This window comes from Macaca fascicularis, chromosome 4 (genome assembly GCF_037993035.2).
Source record: "Macaca fascicularis isolate 582-1 chromosome 4, T2T-MFA8v1.1".
NCBI classification, from domain to species: domain Eukaryota; kingdom Metazoa; phylum Chordata; class Mammalia; order Primates; family Cercopithecidae; genus Macaca; species Macaca fascicularis.
In genome coordinates, this window is record NC_088378.1 from 154,526,126 (window position 1) to 154,542,127 (window position 16,002).

Genomic DNA, 16,002 nt, shown 5'->3' on the forward strand with positions numbered 1-16,002 from the left:
GGTAAATGGGCAGGATTTGACCACACTCAAGCCCTACTTCCAGCACAGTAGTGTAGGAGAAAGTTATCTAGGGCGATTGGTTTGGGGTTTTGGGGGGTTTTTCTGGTTGAGTTTTGTTTGTTTTAAATAAAAAGCCAAGCAACCCAATTCTACTACTCAACATCTTTTTCACATTCACTATACATGTTTACCTTTTTTTGAATCATCAAGATCATTAATTAGTCAGAGACTACTTTTGAAACTGAGGTTTTACCCTTTCCCACTTTTCTAAGTTTATGCCCACTACAAAAATCAAAAATAAAATAAAAATGCTAGTCAAAGGTGTGCAAGGGCAGAGTAGGAGTTGTATGAAACCATGACCTTGGATTTCATAATACGATTATCTACAAGTGGCTTTGTGGATCTGCTATAGGTTTTTCTCCCCCTCAAGATAGTTTCAGAAGTATTTAAGGCACTGCTACCCATGAAAAGGACCCAGGTTGTGAAGGAAAGATAAACTAAGGGAAGGAGGGACTCACAGAGGCATTAGATGTGAAAGGGACCAAGAGGCTCATTTCAGTGAAAGCTGCGGCAGACAGATACTCTAATTAGCCAGCAACTCAGTTAGGACTGGCTAGGTTCCTTTTGCCTCTTACCCACACCCTAAAAACTGAGTCATCCCAAAGTTCATTTATTTTGCTTCTGGGCAAAGACACCCCCTAATCTGCTTCTTCAGAAATGTTACATACATTGTCATTTAATTTATACCTCTCAATGTTCAAATAAACGTCCAGAAATGCCAAATCGGAAGAGCAGAGATAGTCCTGTTAAGAACCTCAGAGCTAATGTTTTGATAAGATACATGTGGCAGAAAGCAATACGAAACTGACAGTCTGTTATGGGAACATGAAGAAAGAACGTTTCCCCGAGAAGGGAATTAATTTCTGGGAAATCTTTATGTGAAGAGTATATATGCCTGAGGAGTAGACTTACAGCAGGATCCTTGAAACTCATGAGAAAAACAAAATATGTTGTAGAAAGAATAAGTAAAAGATACCTTTTCCCTGTAGAAACGACAATCAGTTCGATTTTAACTTAAATTTGAGAATGGCTCTTGTAGAATCAAGAGTTTCACTGTTTAATCAGCAATTACCTGATAAAATAAGCACTATAATGCATAATCCGAGATTATGCCAACTTTTGGTCTCCCCTTAAGACCTAGGGAGAGGTCTGGTCTAATCTTGGATTCTATAATACATTGTATTATAGAAACTGTTTTATTAGAAATGAAACTACTTTCCTTTAACAAAGGCATTTTTCTTTTAAGTTAACAGGTGTTTAAGGCATTCAGAATGAATTCAGTTCTGTATGGTTTGAGCACTAGAGACAGAAAATCGAAAAATCATGGTGTCACAGATAGTCTCCTGTCCTTTTCCCTTAGTCCAGCAATACCATTCCGGTCTTGCAACGCCTGTAGCCTTTAAAAAGCTCGCTAAACCTACCTGGCAGGAGACCTGCGTTCCTCCGCCGCCGGGCTTCTCAGTAGCCTCCCTCGAGCTCACCGCCAGTCCGGGCTGCTGGCACACTGGACAGGAGGAGCTCTTTCATTCTCTCCGTCTTTCCTCCGCGCTCTGCGGCTGACGGCTTTACACTTTGCAAGACTGCAACAGGACTCGCACTCCCAGACCTACGGGTCGGGAGGAGGCGGAGTCCCCGACTGCCTCCAAGTCTTGACTGGCAGCTGCGATGCCCGGGAACATTGCAGCGCGAGCATGGGGCACAGCTCGCCAGCAGCAGCGGTAGCAGCGCGTTTATTTATACAGGAAGCTCAGGCGCCGCACTTCCTACTTCCCATCTGGGTCGTACTTCAGCTGCAGGTGATGGCCTTAACCCTATCCCAACCCGGGCGCGCTGCACCGGCTCTACTACTTGTCAGGACCTGTCTCTTGTTCTCCGGAGACCGCTATTGCAGGAATTCAGAGCAGCGGGTGCAGGCAGCTGCCCCTAGCGCCCTTCTCCTGCCCAGACAGGGACAGCTCACCTCCTGGCCTTCAGCGCCTGCTACCTCTCTGTCTGTACATATCCTCACAGGCCACCTTTCTTTATTTTCTCCCTCCTTCTCAGCTCTTTAAATCTCTTTCTTCTACTTCTAACAGCCCAGACCTGCCTTCCCACATGGCAGACAACTGTTTTATAGAAACACTTCCTATGCACATCTCATCAAAAAACAGCTTGTATCTGACTGGTCCTTTTGCATCTAATGATGAAATTAGAATACCTGTGAATCAAATCGGGAATAATCTTAGTTTACCTCATAAAATACAGACACTTCTTGATGAAACAATGATTTCACTTGAAGTGCTTTGTAACTTAACTGGTGGTACCCTCAATTAAACAGAAATGTAACAAAATAATCTAGAAGCTGTGAGGTATTATGAAGTGCTTCCTTGCTCCAAAACCTTGGACATTTCATTTGTGTGACCTTCATAATGAATCGCATACCTACTCACTAAGATCAAAATCACCTAAGTCTGCTGAGCATTGCCATTTAGGAATGTCGCTCTGACACAGGAATCTGTGTTCACTCTGCAACCCCTCTCTACTTTTGCAACCACTGTCAGGAATGTGCTTCCTAAAAGGAAAGGACTCACAGGCCCTTTGTGGAAAGGATCTGTGTGCGCCAACGGGCACCATTCCAAACGACACAAGCAAACACTGCTTCTCAGCCCTCCAAGTTGAAGAAAACCTCTAGGTCAAAGCGAAGGGCTGAAGAACACAGTGTATCTACATGTGCCATGCTAGGACAGGCAGGAGGACCAGCTCACCAGTCAGGGAGGAAGAGAAAAAGGACAGGGGCAATAAGATGGTAAGAGAACCCACAGTAGGGTATTTGAGCTTGAAAAGTCTTCCTAGCTATTTTAGCAAATAATCTGATTTTAAAGATAAGTAAATTGGGCTGGGCATGGTGGCTCACGTCTGTAATCCCAACACTTTGGGAGGTCAAGGCGGGCAGATCATCTGGGATCAGGAGTTCAAGACCAGCCTGGCCAACATGGTGAAACCCCGTCTCTACTAAAAATACAAAAAATTAGCCGGACGCCTATAATCTCAGCTTCTTGGGAGGCCGAGGCAGAAGAATCACTTGAACCTAGGAGGCAGAGGTTGCAGTGAGCCGAGATTGTGCCACTGCACTCCAGCCTGGACAACAAAAGTGAAACTATGTCTCAAAAAAAAAAAAAAGAAAAATAATAAGGAAACTGATGTCCAGGGAGATTTTTAAGAGATTGGCCCAAATGAGACACAGGCCAAGCTAGAATGAAACCTAAATCTGAGTTAATGAGGAAGATGAATGTTAATGAAAACCATCCCAAACGATGTCCAACCTTCAGGCTGAGCAATGGCTTAGCTTCTGAGGATAATCTATTTCAAGGCATTTTATTGGCATAGTGACCATTTTGGTGGACAGGAACTAGGAAAGATAAAGCATCCTCTAAGAGGTTAGTTTATTCGTTGGTGTTGACGCAAATCTCCTGAGCCTTCAACCAAAGTTCAATACAGAGTCCACTTTTCAAATTACCATTCATAAATGATAATCTCTTGTTAACAGGGTAAGGGAAGAAGCTGCTGCCAATATGAATGAGAACATAGGTTAAGCATGAATAGTGCTGCCTATTATCCCAAATATTTTGTACAACTGAGTAACATCACCACTGATTATTTTCAACCATGCAACTATGCAAATTTTTAAAAATTGCAGTCAAAATTTAATAAGACTAAACATGATGAATGCTATAATATTATGTGAACAAACTCTCTCAGATCTTCCTAAGGGGTCTACAGTGTGAATGGATATCCATTCTCTGGAGCATTTATTGATCTCCTCCCAGACATGCTGCTAGGTGCTATGACGATAATGATATTAGAGATGGTCTCCCTGTCCTCAAAGACCTCTCAACCCAGGGAAGGAGTCAGACAAGCAAATCAATTATCAGGGTACTGATAGTTGTACCCAATGTGTGAGTGACACATGATGTGTGATATGACAGACTTAAGCATGATGTGCTATTGGGAATACAGAGAAGAAGAATTTAAAGAATTCTTCTTTAAATTGAATTTAAAAGAATCAAGTCTTGATGAAAAGAATCAAGTCTTCTCTGAGAAGGTGATTGTATAAATCTGTTCTCACACTGCTATAAAGAAATAACTGAAACTGGGTAATTTATAAAGAAAAGAGGTTCAATTGGCTCATGGTTCTGCAGCTGGACAGGAAGCATGGCGGGGGAGCCCTCAAGGAGGTAAAAATCATGGTAGAAGGTGAAGGGGAAGCAGGCATGCATGTCTTATGTGACTGGAGCAGAAGCAAGGCACGGGGGGAAGGGTGGGGAAATGCCACACATGTTTAAACAACTAGGCCTCTCAAGAACTTACTGTCACAAAAAACAGCACCAGGAGATGGTGCTAAACCATTTATGAGAACTCTGTCCCTATGGTCCAATTACCTCCCACCAGGCCCCACCTCCAACATCAGGGATCATAATTCAACATGAGATTTGGCTGGGGACACAGATCCAAACCATATCAGTGATTTAAATCTGAGTCTTCAAGTAGCCCAATAGGGGTGGTAGAGAAGGGTAAACCAGACTGAGCAAACAGCTAAAACAAAGGCTTAGACATAAGACTCCAGGTGAAGCTTTTCATAATTCGGATAGAGCTGATACATCCAGAATAAATGAATGAGGGTCTGAGCTAATGCAGTGACAACTGCCTTGCAAAGGAAGAGAACCAATGGAGAGAGATTTCAGAAATGGAAGTGATGGAACTTGGTATCTGATAAGATGTTATATTAGTCCATTCTCACATCGCTATAAAGAAATGCCTGAAACTGGGTAACTTATAAAGAAAAAAGATTTAATTGGCTCACAGTACTGCAGGCTTTGTAGGAAGCATGATGCTGGCATCTGCTTGGCCCTCTGGAGAGGCCTGTCACATGGTCAAAGTAGGTGCAAGAGAGCGAGTTGCGGGGTGAGTTGGGGGGGCGGTGCTACACACCTTTAAATGACCAGATCTCACAGGAACTCACTCACTATCCCCAGGACAGTACCAAGAGGGATGGTGCTAAACCATTCATGAGAAATTTGCCCCCACGATGCAATCACCTCCTACCAGGCCCCACCTCCAACAATGAGGATTACATTTCAATATGAGATTTGGGCAGGGACACACATCCAAACTATATCAGATGCAGGGGGATAAGAGAAAAAGAATAGCCCCAATTGCTGGCACCACTAAGAGGGGGAATAAAAGAGAAGTGATAGTAAGGAAACCAAGATAATTCAAATTAAGACCTGTAGAATCAGAGATGCCTCCGGGGAATACTGGAAGAACTGACAGTAGGCTACCAACAGAGAGAGATCTAGGGTGGAGAGTCATTTGGGCATTGCCATCATTTAGGTAGTGGCCACAGACGAGATTACCAAAAGCTAAGACAACCCACATGCTATAGAGGGAAGCAGAGGCTTTGGTCCTTGGAAAACTCCACTACCCATTCATTATTATGTAACCTTAATGAAGTTATTTAATACACTCGAAACTCAGTTTTCTCATCTATAAAATAGGAATGATGACATTCATCTCACAGGCTGTTGTGAGGGTAAAAGTGGTTTTTTAAGTAGCTACCATAGTGCCTGATACACGGAGATGCCTGCACAAATCAAATCTCGATGGGCCGGGGTGGTGGTTGGGGTAGAGGCAGTTACTGGCAGCTCCTGGAATTGTGTACTGCACAACCTGCTCAGCTGTACACCATGGTCCTGGCCTGATACACATTAGGAACTCAGTCAGTGTTATTTATCTAAGAAAGGGAAAGGGGAAGGAAAAGAAAGCGTTAAAAAAGAGAACCCAAAAGAACATCAGTATTTAAAGGGTAGGTTAAAAAGGAGTCCTCAAATAAGTCTAAGAAAAAATTGCTTATTTTATACTACAAAAATAAAGGTAGGCCAGGCACAGTGGCTCACACCTGTAATCCTAGCACTTTGGGAAAATCGCATGGCCTAAGCCCAGGCGTTCAAGATTAGCCTTAGCACCTGTGATAGTGAGAGCCTATCTCTACAAACAATAAGAAATAAATTAACCAGATATGGCGGCACATACCTGTAGTCCCAGCTACCCAGGAGGCTGAGGCAGGAGGATCACTTGAGCCCAGGAGGTTGAGGCTGCTGTGAGCTGTGATCACACCACTGCACTCCAGCCTGCGCAAGAGAGTGAGACCTTGTCTCAAATAAATAAATAAATACATATATTTTTTAAAAAATAAATAAATGTAACATTTCATATTTCAAACCGAGATGTAAAATTCAGACACTACAATCTACAAAAATATTTTTTAACTTTCTGAGCAATGACATATTACAAATTGTTCACCAGAGACTGCAATCATGTTGACCTTCATCATAACAGGGAATTATTTCCTAATCTGAATTCCAGACCTTTTTTTAAAAAAGCATACAAAATTTTAACATTAATAGTAAGCCATCCAAATTGTATTAATCAGTGGCCAGGCAAGGTGACTCATGCCTGTAATCCTAGCACTTTGGGAGGCCAGGGCAAGTGAATCATGTGAGGTCAGGAGTTCAAGACTAGCCTGGCCAATGGCTCACGCCTATAATCCTAGCACTTTGGGAGGCCAAGGCAGGTGAATCATTTGAGGTCAGGCGTTCAAGACCAGCCTGGCCAACATGGTGAAACCCCATCTCTACTAAAAATACAAAAATTAGCCGGGTATGGTGGGACATGCCTGTAATCCCAGCTACTTAGGAAGCTGAGGCAGGAGAATTGTTTGAACCAGGAGGCAAAGGATGCAGTGAGCTGCAATCACGCACCACTGCACTCCAGCCTGAGCAACAAATCAAAATAAATCTAAAACATACTTAAAGTTTTCCCTGCATGTGAGGCCAAAAAATAAATATAATTTACAGATCCTATATATGTATAAGATACTGAAATAATATATAGCATACTACATAATATATAATATATAATAGGTATATAATATAAAGTGCATTATACCCCTACATAAGAATCAACAAGTAGAATTTCTTCTTTGGAAAATCATTCTCTTTAATTAATAAAGAAAAGTCTAGAGTTGTTCTTGATATTATCCTTCTATTCTACCTTAGTACCTACGTTAGAAACACATACCTTAGACATTACATCCTGTGGTTAAAACATAATTTTTTAAATGGTTTGTTTGGTCTCAATAAATCAGATGTAAGAATCCAAGTATTGGGAAATCAGCTTCTGCAACAGATGCAAATCTCTCCCCACAGTAACAGCTATAAGACAAAGGTCATGGTGTTCTGACAGTTTGGTCATTTCTCATTTCCAAATAAATACAATTTCATTTGCATTTTTCTATTGCATCTAGCGGCATGGATCTTATTCTTTCAGCATTATTGAGTGTTTTGTATCTAGAACTAAGAGTAAGACAATACAAAATAAGACTATTATAAAATAGTATGATATAATCTATGCCAGAGATGTATTCAGGTAGCACGGCAGTCAAAGAACAGATATCAAACTACATAGAAAGTGAAACTGCGGGCCGGGCACAGTAGCTCATGTCTGTAATCCTAGCACTTTGGGAGGCCAAGGCGGGTGGATCACAAGGTCAGGAGATCGAGACTAGCCTGACAAACATGGTGAAACCCTGTGTCTACTAAAAATACAAAAATTAGCTGGGCATGGTGGCACATGCCTGTAATCCCAGCTACTCCGGAGGCTGAGGCAGGAGAATCACTTGAACCCAGGAGGCAGAGTTTGCAGTGAGCTGAGATCGTGCCACTGCACTCCAACCTGGTGATAGAGCAAGACTCTGTCTCAAAAAAAAAAAAAAAGTGAAACTGTGACCGGAGGACATCATCCAGTTACATACACACATATAGGACATACATCTAGTCACGTAGTATAACATAAGTTTCACAAAACTTGAGACATGTCATCTTGGTTCTATTTCACACTTAACAAGAAGCATCACAATGCCTTACAGAGCAAGTCAAAACCAACTAGGACCCAACAAGAAAAAACAGAATCATCTCCAACTGCCACTGCCATTATTCCACATGAGAGCCCATAATGACTGTGGACAGAGAGCTGAATGAGAGAGCAAGACTCCACAGGACTGTGTTGTCCAGGACTCTCATATCCTATATGACACCACTAGCAAGTTACAGTTAAGGACCAATGAGATCGCGGAGTTCAGCACCTCACTCTCTCCAGAAAAAAAAATGACTCTGCACTAGCCCTGAATTAAAATTCTCCACTAGAGAGTCATATGAAATTGTCTTGATAATCCTTATGTTTGCAAGGTTTATGGTAATCCTGCTATTACTGTCACCTCCAAATTCCTGCATAAGACAATCAATTTTGGGGGGAAAAAAATCCCCAATGTTCCCATAGTCATCACCACAGCCAATGTATTAACTAGTTTACAGGAAATGAAGCACTTGGTATGTGCATCTGCATCCAACATTGACACAGAGGACTGCCCTGAATTAAGATTCAAATTACTTCTTGGCTTAACAGATGGGGAATTCAATTCTTGGAATTCAGACTCCACCCTACAGACACCAAATTACTCACAGATAGGAATATTATAGATGTTAACTTTCCAGCAGGACTTTATTTTGAAAGGCACCTTAAAAACTTGTTTTCTCTATGACGGAAATGTCACGTCCTTCTTTTCCCCACCTTCTCCTTTCCCCATCTCCTTCCTCTTCCCACAAAATAGTGAATCACCAAGTCCCCAGTGAAACCAGGAAACCAGACGGAGTTAACAAACACTACCATCTGCAACAGATCAAAGAAACAAAAGTGAAGACATGGAAGCCAGGGATGCATGGAGTATGGAGAGGAGCAGAGAACCACTGCGTGGGGCAATAAATGCAGGTACTTCAAGGAGGAGGGACCCTGTCCTGGATCCTACAGGAGAAACAATATCCCCTATGCTGGCAAAGTCTATTTCCCTTCTACAGTTACTACTGGGCACCTGCAGCCCTCCATACCCTCCATACCCATACCTTGAGAATATGTCTCAAGGGGGTTGGCTGTTGTTTTAATACATCTCCCCAAAGCGCATGTCACAGGACAGCCCTCGAGAAACATCTCGTGGCCTTAGCTAGTGCAGTAACAACCACAGACTCTGTGTGCCACCATGTTTACATCTCCAACAAAATGGAACCTCAGAGAGGTCCTTCTTATACATCAGCAGTCCTAAGATAGATCTTTCTCCTTCTCCTGGAGAGGAGTCACATTCAGATTAAACACATGACCATGGGTTTAAATAAGCAATCATCAGTCACGTGACGTGTCTTTGCAAAGCGCCTTTTTCCAGGGGTCTCAGAAATAACTTTTAAATTCTTATTACGCTTGATCAACAAAACTATGCTAATCTCAGGAAAGTCACCATGTCCCTAGATGCAAGGAATTATCTCGGAAGGCCAAAAGTGAAGAAAACACCTTCTTGGCCAGGGTCATCTCCGCTCCAATGCACAGTCTTTTCCTCCCTCCTCCAACACAGCTTCCGGTATTCCTCTTCTGTGGCACTTATAAAGCACTCTCATTGTTTACATGCCCATCTCCTTCAATAGTCCTGCAAGAAGAGTGTCATCATATATATATATATTTTTTTTTACTTTCTATTCACATCAGCTCCTCACTCACCTCTTTTCCTAGAGAGTCTTCTGACCATTTGCATTTTTCTCTGTGCTCCTTCATCAGACCACGTATGGTGTACACAAACACACACACACACACACCCCTATCATATTAATTCTGTGAATCATCTATTTATTCCCTTTATCCATTTTGCTTTAGTATAGCTTATATTTTTTCCTGTCAATGTATAAGAGCTCTTTGTAAATTATCGTTAATAGTACTTTTCCTGCAGTATATTTTACAAATACTTTTTCCAGACAGAGCTGATGTCTATTGATTAAACATTACTGCTGCCACACAATGGGTTCTGACTGCATATGTCTGATATTTATTCCTTTTCTTATATAGTTTCTGGGGTTTCCATCCTTAAAAAGTTTCCTAAGCTTTAGCTTGTACATGTGTGTTTTTCTGGATTTTCCTGTGAAATGGTAATTTGTTAAATTTGTTTTTCATCCATCAGGGAATTAACTTTATATCATTTATGATGAGTCCTGTTGTATTTTAACCAGATAGAGAACTACCTATGCCAGAATAATTTGTTAACTCACGATTTTTCCACTGAATTGGACTATAATATGTTTCAAATATTATCTGTATTCTGATTTATCTATTCTGAAGTATCTATATTTGAATTTATTCTGTTCTAATGTTTGTGTATTGCTAGGCCAATACTATCTTAATTACAGTGACTTTATAGCATTCTTATATTTCATACTTTTCTTGAATAGGGCATTTGGCAATATAAAGCTATATAGTCATTTTATGTAATTTTTGAACACTAAGTTGCTATTCTATTCTGAATTGTAAGAACTTTATATATTATGTTTATTTTTAGAGTTTTATCATATCATTTAAGGGAACACATATCCCCATTTCTTAGTGCTTACTGGTAAAATAGAAGATTTCAGTTCATATATTTATCTTGCATCCAGCCATTTTCCCAAATATTTTACTAATTCTACTAGAGTGGCTTTTTAAATTTAGTCTTATGTTTGGTGGTGTGTGCACAATCATGTCAGAAACAACAAAAAAGATGCTTTTATTTTTTATTTTCCAGTAAATATATCAAAAACACAACTTCTTGTCTTGTTGCATTTGTTAGAACACAAAAGGTAATGATAAATAAAAAAATTGATCACAGGCCTTCCTATCTAGATTTTTATGTAATTAATAGTTCATCATTTATAATGAAGTTTGCTAGTTTTTTCACAAACAGTCTTTATTACGTTTAAGTAATTTCCTTCTATTCCTCCTTAAGAGTTTTATTAGGAATAGTACTTTATTAGGAATAGAACTTCATCAGATGGCTTTCAGAGACTTGATATAATCATATGTCACTCATCTTTTATAGTTTTTATATAATGGACTAAGTGGCTGGATTTTCTGATATGAAACCAAATTCATAATCCTAGAATAATACTTTCTTGATCATATTGTATTATCCTATACTGGTATTCAAGATATGCTCGCTGCATAAAGTGAATTGGGGAAATACTTATTTTTTTCTATAATCTGGGATAGATTAAATAACATTGTAATTATCTGACTTTTAAAGACAGAATGACCATAAATTTCTCATTCAAACCAGGACACTTTAACAATGAAAGATGATGCTAATAAATAATGGAAATGATGGAACTTTTAAAATATAGACGAACTGACAAAATAATTAGTTTTACTGTATTGGTGGACTAATAAAATAGTTCAAAAATGATCTTCAAAAATAAAACTTTTCTTAAACTTTTTTTTTAAGAGATGGGGTCTCATTCTGTTGCCCAGTCTGAAGTGCAGTGGTGGAATCACATCTTACTGCGGCCTTGAACAATTCTCCAGCCTTAGGACTACAGGCACATGCCACCATGCCCAGCTAATTTTTTAAATTTTTTGTAGAGATGGGGTCCCACTGTATTACTGAGGCTGGTCTCAAGAAATAGTCCCACCACAACCTCCCAAAGCACTGGGATTACAGACATGAGCCACCACACCCAACCTAAAATATTTTTATATTGATTAATGTTTATATTGAATTACAGTTGACCCTGAACAACACAGGTTTGAGCTGCACGGGTCCATTTATGTGTGGATTTTCTTCCACCTCTGCCACCCCTGAGACAGCAAGACCAATCCGTTGCTCCTCAACCTACTCAACATGAAGACCACAAGAATGAAGACCTTTATGATGATCCACTTCCACTTAATCAATAGTAAATATGTTTTTGTCTTCCTATTTGGAATGTAGCATCCTACGATCCTTCAATTCCTTAATCTTCCATCGGCACTCCAATCCCCAAATCTGGGTCATTTCATTATTCCCATTCTCTGCTCATCTTGCTCCTTTTTCTTTGAGACAGGGTCTCATTCTGTCACCCAGACTCGAATGCAGTGGTATCATCTCAGCTCACTGTAGCCTCAAATTCTCAGGCTCAAGCGCTCCTCCTGCGTCAGCCTCCCTAGTAGCTTGGACCCCAAGTGCCACCAGGTACCACTATGCCTAGCTAATTTTTTTTTAATTGTTATTTGAAGAGACAGAGGTCTCCCTATGTTGCCCAGGCTGGTCTCAAACTTCTGGCCTCAAGTGATCCTCCTGCCTTGGCCTCCCAAAGTACTAGGATTACGGGCATGAGCCACTGTGCCTGCCTGAAATATTTTTAATACAGAATCCCAGGCCCCACTTCAGACCCACTGAATCAAAATCTCTGGGAGATGTTGATATCTAAAGCTTCCTAGGAAGTTTTGTGATGAAGCCAATCCATAGATTGACATTAAGCTTCCATGGGGATACCCTACTGACTGTGCTTTTTTTCAGGACACAATGAAAGGGATTTCTTCACTGAGGGAAAATCTAGGTTGGAAGGCCTGCCTTTACAGTGTGTTCCAATTGTTTCTTTGTCCTCGACTTGAACCTGAAGCCTGTCAGTGTTGCTTATGCTCCATTTTTGTCCCACTTTGGCACTCAGGGCTCAACAATTTCATGCACTTGGAGAGGAGTCCCCTCTTCAAGGGTTCCCACCAGACAGTCCAGAAATGACCACAATGGATGCACGTGTGAATCCTGCTCATGGCACCTCTGCCGACATGAAGCACACACCATTTCTTAATTTCCCCACTAATATGATCGGGCTACTGCTCTTTATCCTCCACAGCCCTCCTGCTTCATTTATAATGGCTTTATGTTAGCCAAAATAAATGTTTCTTTACTTCTGCCCTTACAGCAAAAGTCAAAGCCAGAGGAACATGCATCTTTGCTGGACTGAATACTTCAATACATTTGTTGCTGCAGTTGGCCTCAGTGAACTCTATCACAGACAGCAGCATATGTCACTGATTTTGAAACATCTCTATGATCAGTGAAAAGATCAAGCATTACCTCTAGTGATGGCAAAATCCAAATAGCCAGTTCCAGTAACATCCCTGAGTATGAGTCATATGTCTCATCGATTGATTTACCATAAATCTCCCCCACACATATCTTGATTTAAAAAAAAAAAAAAAAAACACTTTGGGAGGCCGAGGCAAGTGGATCATCAGGTCAGGAATTCAAGACCAGCCTGGCCAAGATGGTGAAACCCCGTCTCTACTAAAAATACAAAAATTAGCCAGTTGTGGTGGGGGGCACTTATAATTCCAGCTACTTCGGAGGCTGAGGCAAAGAATTGCTTAAACCTGGGAGGCAGAGGTTGCAGTGAGCCAAGATGGCGCCACTGCACTCCAGCCTGGGTGACAGAAAAAAAAAAAAATTCCAGGCCAGGTATGGTGGCTCACACCTGTAATCCCAGCTCTTTGGTAGACCAAAGTGGGGGAACTGGTTGAGTCCAGGAGTTCAATGCCAACCTGGGCAACATAGTAAGACCTCGGCACTATAGAAAAAAAAAACCAAAAATGCCTTTTCTGCTAATGGAGCAAACCACTTTAACAGCTAATACTTCACTTTTTATATATGCATAAGAAAACTTAAAATCGAAAATGGCGAAAATCTATTTAGAAAAGTCATTTGATTTAAATGAAAAGTCATGCTTCACAGAATGAAATAAAATGGCACCTCCTGCAGCCAGCATGTGTTAAATCTTTGTCTTTGAGCAAAGTATTCTTAAAAACAATGACAAACTTTTGAAGTAGATACTGAGGCAGCTTCAGAAGATTTGTGAATTACACATTCATCACCAACATCCTTGAGAAACAGAAATTTGCTACTTAATTTTATTAAACTTTCCCTTTTTTAGCTCATTTCCTGACAAAAGGGATTATTCCAAAATAAATGTTAAAACAACAGTTACAGATTTACACCATACAAAAATGGCAAAACCATACCAAGAGCATTCAGACCTCACATACTTCCAACTGACCCACCAAGTCAGCCTGGCCACTTCCAGCTTTCTGCAGGTCCCTGTGGGGACCATGGCACAACTGACTGGCACACCAAGTAGCTCACAGAGGTGGCAGCATCAGATACTTCTCCCAGCACCATCTAGACTGGAAGGAGTTGGCTGTCCTTAGCCAGCAGGGTAGGAACGTATTTCATTTTATCAGCCAGTTCTTGGCATGCTGTTCTTTAAAGGGAGGTGTAAGTTAACTTGCATTGAAAGAGAAATGGGGGGAAAGCAGGGTTATACGCATCACACCTTTCAAATTTAAACACGAGTAAAATTACTCTTCACAACACAAGCACCTTACACACCACTAGAAGAGACCACAGCAAAACCCAGTATACAAAGTGGAGGGCCACCATCCCATCTTATTTTAATGTCTTGTTAGCATAATACTTCCTTAAAAATAAGAAACTCAGAGCAAATATCAAATGGGACACCAAGAGGCTGGGACTTCTACGGTAATTGATGTTTTTGAGTCTTCTACTTGAATCAATTTTGGTCATTTGTATTTTGCTTATGAGTTATCCGCTTCTTCCCTATTTTCATATTAGTTTCCATAGAGTTTTGCTCCTAGTGTGCAAGTGTATATATATATATGTTTTGTTTTGTTTTGTTTTGTTTTTTGAGATGGAGCCTCACTCTGTCGCCCAGGCTGGAGTGCAGCGGCGCGATCTTGGCTCACCACAAGCTCCACCTCCTAGGTTCACACCATTCTCCCACCTCAGCCTCCCGAGTAGCTGGGACTACAGGCACCCGCCACCACGCCCGGCTAATTTTGTTTTTGTGTTTTTTTAGTAGAGAAGGGGTTTCACCATGTTAGCCAGGAGTGTCCGTGTATAATTCTTTCTATCTTTCATGCATCTGTAATGCATTTGTTTCCTTGTTCCTAATCTTGTTATACTCTTGCTCTTTTTCCAGTATTTTGTCTCATTTAGCCTTCCTACATTTTTTCCTTATTCCATTAACTCTCACTTGTAACTTTATCAGCCCCTCTTCCTACCTTGTGTGTACGTTGTTTGTTTGGTTTATGAGGGGTTGGAGGCAGGTAGGTGTTCTGCTGTCCTCTTCTTCATGAATAATAAAGATATTTACTGTTATAAATTTTTTTCTAAGTACAGTTTTGAGTGTATGCTATGCCTTAAAGATTTGGGTATAAAGTATACTTTTTTATTCCTTTCCAAAGAACCTTTTGCTTCTCTTTTATTTTCTCTTTGATCAAAGGTTTATCTGGGAGAGTGTTTCTTAGTTTCCAAGTAGTTATTTTCTGGTCATATATTTAGTATTGGTTTCTAATTTAACTGGGTTGTGGTGAAGAAATGTGATCTACAAAATCCCTACTTTTATATTTGTTATGGTTTTACTTTATTTTGGCCAAGTAGGTTAGTAAGTCTATTTTTCTAGTTATTGGGGCTTGGAAAATTACACATATCCAAAGAAATGCTCCCTGAAAAGCCTCATGGTGATGTGGCCAGGGAACCTGCCCTGCCCCCTAAACATTAAATCACAGTAACAATTGCCCCTGTTTCATTGCCCCATTGCAAAATGCATTCTAACTTGCAAATCTGGAACCATTATACCGCTAAGTAGAAAACAAGGCAATTAATTATTTTTAATAGTCAGTTAATTATTTTTAATAGCCTGATGATTGTATCATCTTGGAATTTAATTAAAACAAACCAAAGGCATGCAATACTCCTGAGTTATGCCCAGCAATAACTTGGTTTAAGTTTTCATTTTCCAACCTGGCATCTCAATTCCTACTCAGTATTAGTAGCTCAGGCAAACCTGCTGCCCACCCACAAATCCAAAACAAAACCATCTATCTCATACCTCAGAAAGGCCTCAACATGATTCACTGAACCCTTGAGATGAAAGAGATCAGAACTAATTCTTTTTTCTCAGCTCACTGCAACCTTCGCCTCCTGGGTTCAAGTGATTCTCCTGC

General features: G+C 40.5%; 1 protein-coding gene across 2 annotated transcripts in view; it reads right to left on the reverse strand.

The window, feature by feature from the left end:
- The window catches only part of RNF144B (ring finger protein 144B), a 190,059-nt gene that overhangs the window by 79,329 nt on the left and 94,728 nt on the right, over nt 1-16,002 (reverse strand). The window contains exon 1 of one of the 2 annotated variants that reach the window (XM_005553940.4): nt 1,482-1,768. The exons of the other annotated variant lie outside the window; for it this stretch is intronic. The gene's annotated coding sequence lies outside the window, so the exon portion shown is untranslated. Of the gene's footprint in view, nt 1-1,481; nt 1,769-16,002 lie in introns of those variants that run through there. 2 annotated transcript variants of the gene reach the window in all.